The sequence below is a fragment of the Anabrus simplex genome, chromosome 2 (genome assembly GCF_040414725.1).
Source record: "Anabrus simplex isolate iqAnaSimp1 chromosome 2, ASM4041472v1, whole genome shotgun sequence".
Lineage (NCBI taxonomy): Eukaryota > Metazoa > Arthropoda > Insecta > Orthoptera > Tettigoniidae > Anabrus > Anabrus simplex.
In genome coordinates, this window is record NC_090266.1 from 552,769,611 (window position 1) to 552,784,759 (window position 15,149).

Consider the following 15,149-nt stretch of genomic DNA (forward strand, 5'->3'; position numbering starts at 1 on the left):
TAATAATCATAATAATAATAATAATAATAATAATAATAATAATAATAATAATAATAATAATAATAATGTCGAGCTGAGTAGCTCGGGCAGTAGATCACTGGCCGTTTGCGCCCAGCTTGGCAGGTTCGAACCTGGTTCAGTCCAGTGGTATTTGAAGGTGCTCAAATACATCAACTTCGTGTCGCTAGATTTACTGGCACGTAAGAGATGTCCTGCGGGCAAAATTCTGGGATCATCGACGTCTCCGAAACCATAAAAATGTACTGTAGTTTGTGGGATGAGAATCAAATAACAGTTTGCTTTACGTCGTACCGACACAGACACGTCCTACGGCGACGATGCGAGAGGAAAGGGCTGGGAGTGGGAAGAAAGCGAAAGTGGCTTTACATAAGATACAGCCCCGGCATTTTGCTGGGGTGAAAATGGAAAGCCACGGAAGACCATCTTCAGAGCTGCTGAAATGTGGGATTCGAACCCACTGTCTCCCGAATGCAAGCTGATAGCTACGTGACCCTAAGCAAGTGACATTAATCATAATAGTTTTACGTCCCACTAACTTCTTTTACGATTTTCGAGGACGTCCACGCACCTGAATTTAATTTCGCATGAGTTCTTTTATGTGCCATTACATCTACTGTCTCGGAACTGCCGTATTTGAGCATCTTCAAATACCACAGGACTGAGCAAAGATATATCGTGCAAACTTGGAATCAAAAGGCCAGCTATATACCGCCTGCGCCACTCAGCCCGCTACTCCTAGGATGTTAAATCGTAATGTCTTTAATGAGATCACGTAGTATTCCTAGATGGTGATGATTATGATGCGGATAACGATTATTATTAATTTGATAAATCCGACGAGGACGAGAAAAGTTTATTATTATTATTATTATTATTATTATTATTATTATTATTATTATTATTATTATTATTATTATTATTATTATTATTATTATTATTATTATTACTAGCTGATGTACCCGTGCTTCGCTACGGGATTCTCAGAAAGACTGACTTCGTGGTTTTTCTAACTGAAATCAACATAGGTCATTACAAAAACGTCAACCGAGCTCGATAGCTGCAGTCGCTTAAGTGCGGCCAGTATCCAGTAATCGGGAGATAGTGGGTTCGAGCCCCACTGTCGGCAGCCCTGAAGATGGTTTTCCGTGGTTTCCCATTTTCACACCAGGCACATGCCGGGGCTGTACCTTAATTAAGGCCACGGCCGCTTCCTTCCATTTCCTAGGCCTTTCCTATCCCTTTCCTATCCCATCGTCGCCGTAAGACATATCTGTGTCGGTGCGACGTAAAGCAAATAGCAAAAAAAAAAAAACGTCAGTAGGAAAGTAGCAATTAAAAGCAATGTTATCACATAAAATACTCGATCAAATGAAAAAATGCACATTTCCCCACTTATAACGAACAGTACTACGGTGCCGATCTAACAGTCGAAAGTTCCAGACCTGTAATGACCAGGCCGCAGACAGCCGTGAACACTTCTCTGCCATTATTCCGTTAAATATGCATACTTCTTATTCCAATCAGTGCCTCAAGGTAGGGATTGAATAGCTCAAATGCTATGATGAACCAGTGTGTTACGTACCAGTAGTACCGCAAAATGTATGAAACACAGGAATGACATGCTAAAGAAAAGAGTTACCTAACTCCGCAGTTACTTCCCGCCAATATTCAGGCAGACTGTTACACTCGTACGACTGGGCGAGTTGGCCGTGTGGTTAGGGGCGCGCAGCTGTGAGCTTGCATCCGGGAGATAGTGGGTTCGAACTCCACTATCAGTAGCCCTGAAGATGTTATTCCCTGGATTCCCATTTTCACACCAGGAAAATGCTATGGCTGTACCTTAATTAAGGCCACGGCCGATTCTTTCACACTCATAGCCTTTTCCTATCCCATCGTCGCCATAAGACCTAACTGTTTCGGTGCGACGTGAGGCAAATTTAAAAAAAAATACTCTGCACGCAGCAATAATCCTATCTATTGGGGATGAATGGCAACAGAAGACAAAAAACATCATAACAAACAATGGTCAATGTAATGTTATTGTTGATCAATTTCATGAGCTTTCTATATCGTAGGCCTTCACATTTAGTTTTCTTTCGACTCTGTGATATCAGGGCGTCTTATAAAATTATTTATAGCGTATACTGTAGCTCCTTACGCTCCGACTTTACATACCGATTTTCATTAAATCCTGTCTGACTCGTTGGCTGAACGGTCAGCGTACTGGCCTTCGGTTCAGAGGGTCCCGGGTTCGATTCCCGGCCGGGTCGGGGATTTTAACCTTAATTGGTTAATTCCAAAGGCACGGGGGCTGGGTGTATGTGTTGTCTTCATCATCATTTCATCCTCATCACGACACGCAGGTCACCTACAGGTGTCAAATAGAAAGACCTGCATCAGGCGAGCCGAACCCGTCTTGGGATATCCCGGCACTAAAAGCCATACGACATTCATTTCATTTTCAATAAATCCTGTCTACCCATTTTCTCGTGACTCGGCGCTGATAAGGACTTAGTAACAAAAATCCTAATTCATGAATATCTCTGCTCATAGCCGGTATGGTAAAATTATGCAGTACTAGCTGATGTACCCGTGCTTCGCTACGGGATTCTCAGAAAGACTGACTTGGTGGTTTTACTAACTGAATTCAACATAGGTCATTACAAAAACGTCAGTAGCAATGTAGCGATTGAAATCAATGTTATCATATAAAATACTCGTTAAATGAAAAACCGCACACTTTCTCACTTTCAACGAATAGTACTACGGTGCCGATGTAACAGTCCAAAGCTCCAGAGCTGGAATAACCAGGTCGCAGACTGCCGTGAACACTCCTCTGTCATTATTCCGTTAAATATGCACACTACACATGACCAATCAGTGCCTCAGAGTAGGGATTGAATAGCTCGAATGCTATGATGAAAGGCCTAATGGGATTATTTTCAATTACTGTAGTTCGATCACATGTCTACCCATCTTCCTTTCTTCCGAAGTTATTTCACGGGAAGAGGAGAAACCTTTTTCACGGAAATAACGTACAGCAAACTGTAGAACATTAGCCAGATTCATGACAACTCTTCCTCATGATATTGACATTTTGTCGACGTAGTGTGATTGTTCTTATATATTTCTATCTACTGATGGGGAAGATTATTTATTTAGTATATAAGTACATTTGATTTCCAATCAAAAAGATTGATTTATTCAAAATAAATAATCTGAATTATATTTATTATCACATTGTTCACAATTACTTTTATCTTATAATCGCTATTAACGAATCAAATATTCATAAATCAATGTTTAAATTACAAAGAGTTACTTTTATCTTTGTGTCACCCCAACAAAATATGATAATATATTTATTAACAATACCACTAAACAAAATACGTATAATCTCATATAAAGATATATAGGGTCTTCTCGTCTCTCATATTCATTTAAGCTTTTTGACTCAAAAGTTAAATTCTATTCTATTCGCTTCAACTGGTCACCAGGGCTGTCCACCTCGAGCTGTACGCTAACACATGCAATTCTATTAGACACTTCCGTATCGATTTTAGGACCTTACAGATCGAAATGGCAGCTGAAGTTTTGTACATTGCTTTCTTATGGACCCCTCATCCTCTCTACCAAATTTCATTGTCGATTTCTATATGACAGTATGGACAGTTCCCTTGTAAGAAAAGTAGGAGAGAAGAGACACCCGATGAAAACGATATGGAAGAGGAAAGTATCCTGTTTGGGTCACATACAACGTAGAAATTGTAGAAATAGATGGAAGTTAAGGAAGAGGAAGAAGAAGGTTTGAAATGTTAACAGATGTCGAACAAGGGAGAAGTTGCTCAGGATTAGAAAATCGTGGAGGATGTCCAGCTGATACCTGGCTCAAGACAGATTCACGGTAGAAGAAGGTTTTGAATTGTGCTGAAGTTTGATTTTGAAACCGAAATGGAAAAGAACATTTTTCTCTCAAAGACTGTGTTAAAATGTAGGAATTTTGGTTACCCATGGTTTTAGAAGATGTTTAACGGTTGGATGGCTTAGCATGTTTCCTCTTACTGCCCTTATGAAAGTCTGTTTTGTAATAATTTTCTTGAAATTTCTTGTAGGCATAAGTTTCATCACCCCTTTGCAATTAGGTATTGATGTGTAATTTTTGCCATTTTTAGTTAGTAACAACTATGCGATACTTTTCGCGTCCAAATTTTGACGCACGGATCAGCTAAAACTCATACGCTAAATGTATGTCGTGATATATTTGTTTAATTTTACCATTTTTCGGTAATTGTTGCTTAAAGGCAACTCTTGAATTTCGCATATTCACATTTATATGCGTATGTCTATGAATGCATAATAATGTACTATACCATCTGATTTTTCTTTACATATTTTACGCGAGCGTAAAAAAAAATTGTCACCGAGCTCTATAGCTGCAGTCGTTTAAGTGCGGCCAATATCCAGTATTCGTGATATAGTGCGTTCGAACTCCAATGTCGGCAGCCCTGAAGATGGTTTTCAGTGAGTTCCCATTTTCACACCAGGCAAATGCTGGGGCTGTACCTTATTAAGGCCACGGACGCTTCAATCGCATTCCTAGCCCTTTCCTATTTTTGTTATTTGCATTACGTCGCATCGACACACATAGATGTTATGGCGACGATGGGACAGGAAAGGCCTAGGAATGCGATAGAAGCGTCCGTGGCCTTAATTAAGGTACAGCCCCAGCATTTGCCTGGTGTGAAAATGGGAAACCACGGAAAACCATCTTCAGGGCTGCCGACAGTGGGGTTTCAACCCACTATCTCCCGAATACTGGATACTGGCCGCATTTAAGCGACTGCAGCTATCGAGGTCGGTGGCCCTTTCCTGTCCCATCGTCGACATAAGACCTATCTGTGTCGGTGCTTGTTACGAGCGATCTGATGAACTGTGTAGTCTTGAGTAAGCTGTGCTTGATTGCTCAAGATGTCGCCAACAGTGAATATAGCCCGATGTAGGGCTGGGTACGCGATAGCTCCCGGCATGTTATGAAAACTTAAGTATTTTCCTGCGACGCTATACTACTGGTGAGGGACCTTGTGTGTCTTTTTCTTCCTAGTGACATCATGTGACACATTGAGTGGATTTGCAGACAGCCAACTATGAGTCATTGTTTTATATTATCCAGTCTGAAACTTTCGTGAGTATCCGATTCCCTACTAAATTGCATCAAGGAGAATGCTTGTGTTCGCGGTCTATAACATTTTTATTTGAAACTGCATCAGGAGTAATGTTTTAACATTTGGTAACAAAAGGACCCCGTGTTCTATATCTGGTACAGTGTGCTCGTAAAACATAATCTCATGTGTTCACTAAGATAAATGTCAAGAAATCTAATGTGTGAATGCCGATAGGTAGTTTCGTGTGGAACATCATATTCTAAAATGACGATCTGTATCCAAATATGTCCGTGGTTTCGTTTCCACTAGGTTACTTTTTCTGATTTTAAGTGTGCTTTTTCTCCTAATTTGATTCCTTCGGTATAGCGGACGCTCTTATTAGTTTCCTTTACTTCAAATTTTATTTCATTTTCTTCATCGTTGATCGCTCGGATTTATGGTTAAAGTTGAATTAATATATTTATTATTTTCCTCCTTCTTTCTCTCTTTCTTCCTTTCTTTCTTTCTTTCTTTCTTTCTTTCTTTATTTCTTTCTTTCTTTCTTTCTTTCTTAATCTGTTTACCATCCAAGGTTGGCTTTCCCCTCGGACTCAGCGAGGGATCCCACCTCTACCGCCTCAAGGGTAGTGTCCTGAGCTGTGCGACTTTCGGTCGGGGATAGAACTGGGAAAGAGGACCAGTACCTCGCCCAGGAGGCCTCACCTGCTATGCTAAATATGGACCTTATGGGGGGAAGATTGGAAGCGATAGAGATGGAAGAGGGAAGGAAGCGGCCGTGGCCTTAAGTTAGGTACCATCCCCGCATTTGCCTGGAGGAAAAGTGGGATACCACGGAAAACCACTTCGAGGATGGCTGAGGTGGGAATCGCACCCACCTCTACTCATTTGACCTCCCGAGGCTGAATGGACCCGGTTCCAGCCCTCGTACCACTTTTCAAATTTTGTGGCCGAGCCGGGAATGGAACCTGGGCCTCACGGGGTAGCAGCTAATCACTCTAACCACTACACCACTACTATTAAGTTATTTAACTGTTAATGAACTTGATATATGGGTAATGGAATTCAAGGTTCGTTAACGTTCGAAATTTTAGTCGATGGTGAGGCCAAAATTGTTTTGGCATAGGCCTATTTGTCATTGTTGCATTAATTAGGGCTCTTATATTTTCTTATCCGTATTTGGTTTATCGGCTTTGTGTTATCTTATCTCTTGTCAGTTCGTTAATTCTTATGAGATACGTCAGTTGTAACGTCGGTGGTTGAACATACCACCATTTTTAGCACATTTGCGCATGCTTACACACGCGCATATTGGCATGTGGGTGGCCATTACAGACGTAGTAGTGGGGCTCCAGAACTAACTAGCATGTTACTATTGCGCTGTCTGTTACTAAACTAATCAACTCCAAGCATGATGGCACCTGATGTTGATTTTTTTACAATTTGCTTTACGTCGCACCAACACAGATAATTCTTATGGTGACGATGGATAGGAGAGGAGTAGGAGTGGGAAGGAAGTGGCCTTGGCCATATTTAAGGACACCCCCAGCTTGTGCCTGGTGTGAAAAGGGAAACCACGGAAAACCATCTTCAGGGCTGTCGACAGTGGGGTCCGAACCCACTATCACCCGGATGCAAGCTCACAGCTGCGCGACCCTAACCCCACGGCCAATTCACTCGGTCTGATGATGTAGTTATCTGGATCTAACAACATGCCGCTAGCGCCATCTGCCACTAAACTAATAAATTATCTCCTCCAACCATATTACACCCTCAGTACAATGCCTGCGAAACTCTCCCACCTCCAGGCTTCCCCTCCACGCACCGTCTAAGTAGTATCAGTGGACAGTTCAGCGGCCACTTTCACCTCTGGCCCACCGCAGAGGACTCCACCGCCACCGCCACCGCAGGCCCCTGGGCAGAGAACTCCACCGCCATCTCCACCGCCGGCTCTCGGGAGAGGCCTCCACTGCCACCGCCAAAACAGTTCCCTGCGCAGAGGCCTCCACCGCAAGCCACGTGCTCTTGTTTGTAAACAAAGCCACGTGCTTTTTTGACAGCTGTCATCCGCCATCTTGCATCGCTAACCTCAGTGCCGCCATTTGACGGGGCTAAACCTCATAGTTACCAACCTGGGCACGTGGTAGAGGGCAATTTAAAAAATTCCTATATGTTCTTGTTTGTAAACAAAGCCACGTGCTTTCTTGACAGCTGTCATCCGCCATCTTTAATCAACAGAGCACCGCGCTGCTATCTTTACGGCACTAAACCTTACGAACGGTCAATTTGAAAAATTCTCATGCTCTTTTGACAGCAGCCATCTTTAATTAACAGAGCATCGTGCTGCTATCTTTATGGATACTACCTTCAGGACGTGGTGGCAGGCAATTTGAAAAATGCCATGTGTTTTTGACAGCTGTCATTCGCCATCTTGCATCGCTAACCTCAGTGCTGACATCTTAACGGCACTAAACCTCATAGGTGCCACCTTTGGCGTGTGGTGGTGGGCAATTTAAAATTTCCACGTGCTCTTGTTTGTAAACAAGGCTACGTGCTTTTCGACAGCTAACAAGCTGACAGCGGCCATCTTTAATCAACAGAGCACCGTGCTGCTATCTTTACGGCTACTACCATAAGCACGTGGTAGCGGGCATTTGAAAAATTCCGTTAGCTATTAACATTAAAGAGTAAAACGTTAGTGCACTCGTGAACCTAACCTCTCATCTACCATCTTGAATGGGGGCTATCCTTATTTAACGACAAGATGACCTTCCCGACGCTAATTACACAAGATAGTGCTTAGGGGCTACTACACAAGAAAGCGGCGGCAGTTATGGCCTCCTCCACCTCCTCCGCAACATACTCTTCCTCCTCCTCCTACTCCTCCTCCTCCTCTGTCAAGGCATAGCAATATCGAACAAGATTAAACATGTATCGCGAAGGCTAGAGTGTGCACGTGTTGCTGCGATGACGTTATCATATTTTTGCATGTTTAGACTTGATCGTTGACTGAAAGCTTTAGTCTTCAAGATACAGTGATAGAGAGTAGAGCGCAAACATGACGAGAACATTAATAGTTGATGTAAATGGCTTTAAAGTAAACGGCAACAAATTGGTGTCTAAGGAGGTGGCTGTGTTAGATTGCAGTGTGTTGTGGGCACCAAAACCTGTTAGTTTAGTATTTAGCCCACCTTTCCCTTACTATTTTCAAACAGATGAAGATAAAAAGCAGACTCAATGGATTGAAAATATTAGGTTTGCAGTGGGAGGAAAAAGGAATACCTTATCGTTTTCTATCTTTAATGATGCACGTACATTTGTCAAGAGCAGATCCTTTTTAAAGGGTTGTGAAAAGAAGGAATATTGTGGCAAAGCCGGGAATGGAACCTGGGCCTCACGGGGTAGCAGCTAATCACTATAACCACTACACCACTACTATTAACAAATATATCGAAATTTCATGTTTGTGGGTTACTGTAGTCACGTCCTAGTTCGTGAACCATGGGCAACGGCTGAGTGGCCTAGTAAGTGGTCCTGAGAGTTGGGATACCAGTTGCTATGGAATGGGAGTGGGCATCTCGGACATATTCTGAGTCGTGGCCCTCCTTGTGCTCAGGCGGCTAGGACTATGCAATTCACCGGTGGTGCATAACCCGTTAGAGGAGAGATCCTCACTTGGACTATGTGCAAGTAGGGCAGAATCCTGCTTCATGAATTTACCGAGCTCAGAACACTTTAAACAAGCCTCGGACCTATCTGAGTAATGGAGTCCCACTCCCATTTGACAGGCGAGGGACTCCTTGGAAACAACTTGGCGAATATCAATATTAATGGGGCTTATGGAAGAAAGAAGGTAAAACTGGCAGACTCAGCAAAGAGGATGCATCTGGATGTGCTAGGAGTAAGTGATATTCGGGTAAGAGGAGATAATGAGGAAGAGATAGGAGATTATAAAGTGTACTTGACGGGTGTTAGAAAGGGAAGGGCAGAGTCTGGGGTAGGGCTCTTTATCAGGAATACCATTGCACGCAACATAGTATCTGTTATGCATGTAAATGAGCGAATGATGTGGGTAGATTTGTCAGTGGGAGGAATTAGGACAAGAATTGTGTCCGTGTATTCACCATGTGAGGGTGCAGATGAGGATGAAGTTGACAAGTTTTATGAAGCATTGAGTGACATCGTGGTCAGGGTCAACAGCAAGGATAGAATAGTGCTAATGGGCCATTTCAATGCGAGAGATGGGAATAGAACCGACGGATACGAAAGGGTGATTGGTAAATGTGGGGAAGATATGGAAGCTAATGGGAATGGGAAGCGTTTGCTGGACTTCTGTGCTAGTATGGGTTTAGCTGTTACGAATACATTCTTCAAGCATAGGGCTATTCACCGCTACACATGGGAGGCTAGGAGTACCAGATCCATAATAGACTATATCTTAACAGATTTTGAATTCAGGAAATCTGTTAGGAATGTACGAGTTTTTCGCGGATTTTTCGATGATTCAGACCACTATCTGATCTGTAGTGAACTAAGTATCTCTAGGCCTAGGGTAGAGAAAGTGAAATCTGTCTGCAAACAAATAAGGGTAGAAAATCTCCAGGACGAGGAAATTAGACAGAAGTACATGGATATGATTAGTGAGAAGTTTCGAACAGTAAACAGTAAGCAGGTTCAGTATATAGAAAGCGAATAGGTGGCATACAGGGATGCTGTAGTAGAAACAGCAAGGGAATGCTTTGGAACAACTGTGTGAAAGATGGGAAAAGGCGAACATCTTGGTGGAATGATGAAGTGAGAGCAGCCTGTAAACGTAAAAAGAAGGCTTATCAGAAATGGCTCCAAACAAGGGCCGAGGCAGACAGGGATTTGTACGTAGATGAAAGAAACAGAGCGAAACAAATAGTTGTTGAATCCAAAAAGAAGTCATGGGAAGATTTTGGTAATAACCTACAAAGGCTAGGTCAAGCAGCAGGGAAACCTTTCTGGACAGTAATAAAGAATCTTAGGAAGGGAGGGAAAAAGGAAATGAACAGTGTTTTGAATAACTCAGGTGAACTCATAATAGATCCCAGGGAATCACTGGAGAGGTGGAGGGAATATTTTGAACATCTTCTCAATGTAAAAGGAAATCATCATGGTGGTGTTGCAAACAGCCAAGCTCATGGGGAGGAGGAAAAGGATGTTTGTGAAATTATGCTTGAGGAAGTGGAAAGGATAGTAAATAAACTCCATTGTCATAAGGCAGCAGGAATAGATGAAATTAGACCTGAAATGGTGAAGTATAGTGGGAAGGCAGGGATGAAATGGCTTCATAGAGTAGTAAAATTAGCGTGGAGTGTTGGTGAGGTACCTTCAGATTGGACAAAAGCAGTAATTGCACCTATCTATAAGCAAGGGAACAGGAAGGATTGCAACAACTATCGAGGTATCTCATTGATTACTATACCAGGCAAAGTATTCACTGGCATCTTGGAAGGGAGGGTGCGATCCGTCGTTGAGAGGAAGTTGGATGAAAACCAGTGTGGTTTCAGACCACAGAGAGGCTGTCAGGACCAGATTTTCAGTATGCGCCAGGTAATTGAAAAATGCTACGAGAGGAATAGGCAGTTGTGTTTATGTTTCGTAGATCTAGAGAAAGCATATGACAGGGTACCGAGAGAAAAGGTGTTCGCCATACTGGGGGAGTATGGAATTAAAGGTAGATTATTTAAATCAATCAAAAGCATTTATGTTGACAATTGGGCTTCAGTGAGAATTGATGGTAGAATGAGTTCTTGGTTCAGGGTACTTACAGGGGTTAGACAAGGCTGTAATCTTTCACCTTTGCTGTTCGTAGTTTACATGGATCATCTGCTGAAAGGTATAAAATGGCAGGGAGGGATTCAGTTAGGTGGAAATGTAGTAAGCAGTCTGGCCTATGCTGACGACTTGGTCTTAATGGCAGACTGTGCCGAAAGCTTGCAGTCAAATATCTTGGAACTTGAAAATAGGTGCAATGAGTATGGTATGAAAATTAGCCTCTCGAAGACTAAATTGATGTCAGTAGGTAAGAAATTCAACAGAATTGAATGTCAGATTGGTGATACAAAGCTAGAACAGGTCGATAAGTTCAAGTACTTAGGTTGTGTGTTCTCCCAGGATGGTAATATAGTAAGTGAGATTGAATCAAGGTGTAGTAAAGCTAATGCAGTGAGTTCGCAGTTGCGATCAGCAGTATTCTGTAAGAAGGAAGTCAGCTCCCAGACGAAACTATCTTTACATCGGTCTGTTTTCAGACCAACTTTGCTTTACGGGAGCGAAAGCTGGGTGGACTCAGGATATCTTATTCATAAGTTAGAAGTAACAGACATGAAAGTAGCAAGAATGATTGTTGGTACAAACAGGTGGGAACAATGGCAGGAGGGTACTCGGAATGAGGAGATAAAGGCTAATTTAGGAATGAACTCGATGGATGAAGCTGTACGCATAAACCGGCTTCGGTGGTGGGGTCATGTGAGGCGAATGGAGGAGGATAGGTTACCTAGGAGAATAATGGACTCTGTTATGGAGGGTATGAGAAGTAGAGGGAGACCAGGACGACGATGGTTATACTCGGTTTCTAACGATTTAAAGATAAGAGGTATAGAACTAAATGAGGCCACAACACTAGTTGCAAATCGAGGATTGTGGCGACGTTTAGTAAATTCTCAGAGGCTTGCAGACTGAACGCTGAAAGGCATAACAGTCTATAATGATAATGTATGTATGTATGTATGTGAATTAAATAGCGAGGAAAAAAATAGGTTAAAACCTAAAAATCCGGGCCCTAGTTATCACCAAGTGTTTCAGTTGCTGAGACAGACTTGCAGCACTTGTTGTTGCTGGTGCAATGAAAGGAAAACTGAGTGGCAAAGACAGTAAAATAAAGAAAGGATAAAACAGATAAAATAAATATGAATTGTCAAAACATATTACAGGTGTTTTTAATATTAATCCTACAGCATGTTCTAGTAACAATGTTAACTTAGAAGAAAGGAGAGGTAGAGGATCGAGAATTAAAAAACACACAAGATTTAAAGTACATCCTCTTTATTAATCCATGAATTAAAGCTGTTATTACAACCAAGCCATTTAACATAACAGTTTATTTCCACGACGTCGAATAACGCGTTCAACTAAATAGTGATCAGAATATTTTGTTTTCTGCAGTTCTTCGATGTAGAATCCTCCTTCAATAGGCTGTCCTCTGAGATCGCGAAGTAAATACGTAACTGGATTAGTAAGCTTAACGCTCCTGATTTGAAAAATTTCAGTGCTCCAGTTGGGTGTGTATCCTTTTGCATAGACAGACTTGTGTTTGTTGATGCGAAAAAAATCATATTCCTTTAAGGAATATGATGGCGACGTGGATCAACTGTTTTAATTACAAGATGAATAATATCTAGGCGAGGTGTATTCCTTGTAACAAGATGTGGCTTTGTTCCGATAGTGCGATGAGGTGTATCGTTGTAGGTAGATACAAGTCTAGGTAGCAGATCAATCCAACGATATGAAATTTGTGCTGTAAATTCTCGCCACATCATTGTTTTGAGTGTACGATTAAAGCGTTCTACAACACTTGACTTGAGATTGCTGAACGTACAGTAGTGTTTAATGCCAAGTAATTTGAGATAAGGAGAAAAATTGTCGTTGTAAAACCCTTTACCTTGATCAGCAAGAAGCCTTGGACAGCGTTTCGATTCTTCAACAATATGTTTAAATGCTTCTTTAACATGAGCGGCTGTCTTAAAACGCACAGGTTGTGCAAAAGCAATCTTCGAGTACACATCTATAACAGTAAATAGATACTTATATCAATTATTAATAGGGGTAAATGGAATCATTTCTACTAAGTCTGCTTGCCAGAGATCATATTTTCCTCTTGTAATCACGCGTCTGCGACAGTAGGTGCGACGTAATGGTTTAGGTGACTCATGTGCGATGTTTACCTTTACAGGTGAGATCTTCTCTTGACGGGCCATTACAAAATAATATCGGCATGTCATAATTCTCTCTCTATTTCTAGAATTTCTGATTCGTGACCTGTGTGACCAGCATCTTGCGATGCTCTTAAAAGTTCTAATCGTTCAACGAGTAAGTTTGGGTCATTCCAGTATCTTACGTCCACATACGGCAACAAAGACTTGTAGATAACATCAAGACCACGTGCAGTCGGAAACAGATTAAAAATAAACTCACAATTTCAAATTGCCCTCCACCACATGCATAACAGCAGCCGCTATCTTGTGCAGTAGCCTCTAAGCTAGCTTCCTTCATAAGAGCAGCCGCCATCTTGCCCAAGCGTCCCTAGGGCGTCTCATAAGTGCAGCAGCCATCTTGTGAGAGCACCCCTAGGCCGTATCATAAGAAGCTATGTATAGTCGCCATCTTGTAGAATTAGATAGCCGCCATCCTGCGCAAGGGTCCCTAGGGCGTCTCTTAAGAGTCTATCTATAGCAGCCATCTTGCGAACGCCATCTTGCGCAAGTACCCTTAAGGAGTCTCATAAGGAGCCATGTATAGCCGCCATCTTCTGGAATTCGATAGCCGCCATCTTGCACAAGCGTCCCTAGGGCGTCTCATAAGAGCCTATGTATAGCAGCCATCTTGTGCAAGCACCCTTAAGGCGTCTCATAAGGAGACTGTATAGCCGCCATCTTGTGCAATTGGCGTCGGGAAGGGCATCCGGCTGTAAAACTGAGGTTATGCTCCTCTATAAGGTTAGGCTTGCTGTTTTGTGCGTCAAATGTTAGGTTAAGGCCCTCCAAGATAGCGGATGTAAGATTAGGCTCACTCTCTTAGGCGTCAGGATAGGCATCCAGCCGTAAAACTGAGGTTAGGCCCCTCCATGATGTTATGCTAGCTCTCTTACGCGTAGAAAGTTAGGTTAAGCCCCTCCAAGATGGCGGATGTGAGGTTATTCTCGCGCTCATAGCCAGCGCAGTCAATGCGGCGGAGGCCTCTCCCGAGAGCGTGTGGAGGTGGAGGCGGCGAAGGCCTCTGCGGAGGGGCCTACGGCGGTGGTGGCGTTGGAGGCCTCTGCGTTGGGGCCTGCGGCGGTGGCGGTGGCGGTGGCGGTGGCGGTGGAGGCCTTTGCGGTGGGCCCGAGTTGGAGATAGCCGCTGAACTGTCCACTTATACTATTCGTCTATAAAACAGGAAGCTGAAGCCCGTTACAAATAAGGAGGCAAGCAATTGTTTGTGTGGTACGGGAAATGGTGCAGGGAGGAGAACACTGTCAATAATGTTTTGGGTGGACCCGGAGATGGTCCAGGGGAAGAACTCTTTCGCCCAACCTTGGTTGTTTACCTGTTAGATAGGGCTCCTCCATGGTTAACCTGTGAGGTGAGGATAGCGGCCGTAAATTGCGTTATGTCAAATATGACGTCCTCAATTTTACCCCTGGGTCAATGAACTCCAGGTCATTGGCCTTGCCTGTACCAGACGAAAATCCTGACTCAACAAAATTCAAATCACCCGCCAAACCCGAGGGAAAATGCGAATACGGCTCCCATTGTGTATGAAGAAGCATTGAATTTACTGCTATAATCTCTCTATACTTGCAAATTTTATTTGCATTTACAGCTTCTGCCCTCTTGTAATTACGTCAGGAAGCGTGAGTAGCAAGGGGAATCGATCTATATTACTTAAGATCATCTTGAGTAATTGTATTCTTGTCACGTATCCGTGAGAAAAGGCGTTCTAAGTGTAACGGTTCAAATCTCGTTACAAGATAGCTGTATTTTTATTTTTATTATTATTTCATCTGTGATATTATTATTATTATTATTATTATTATTATTATTATTATTATTATTATTATTATTATTATGTCAGTATTATTATTTTATCTGTGATATTATTTCTATTATAATTTTGTAACTATTAGTTTTGTTCAATTCAATTCTGCAATGCTTGTCGCTTTCGTGATTGTAGTCAAATTGTTAC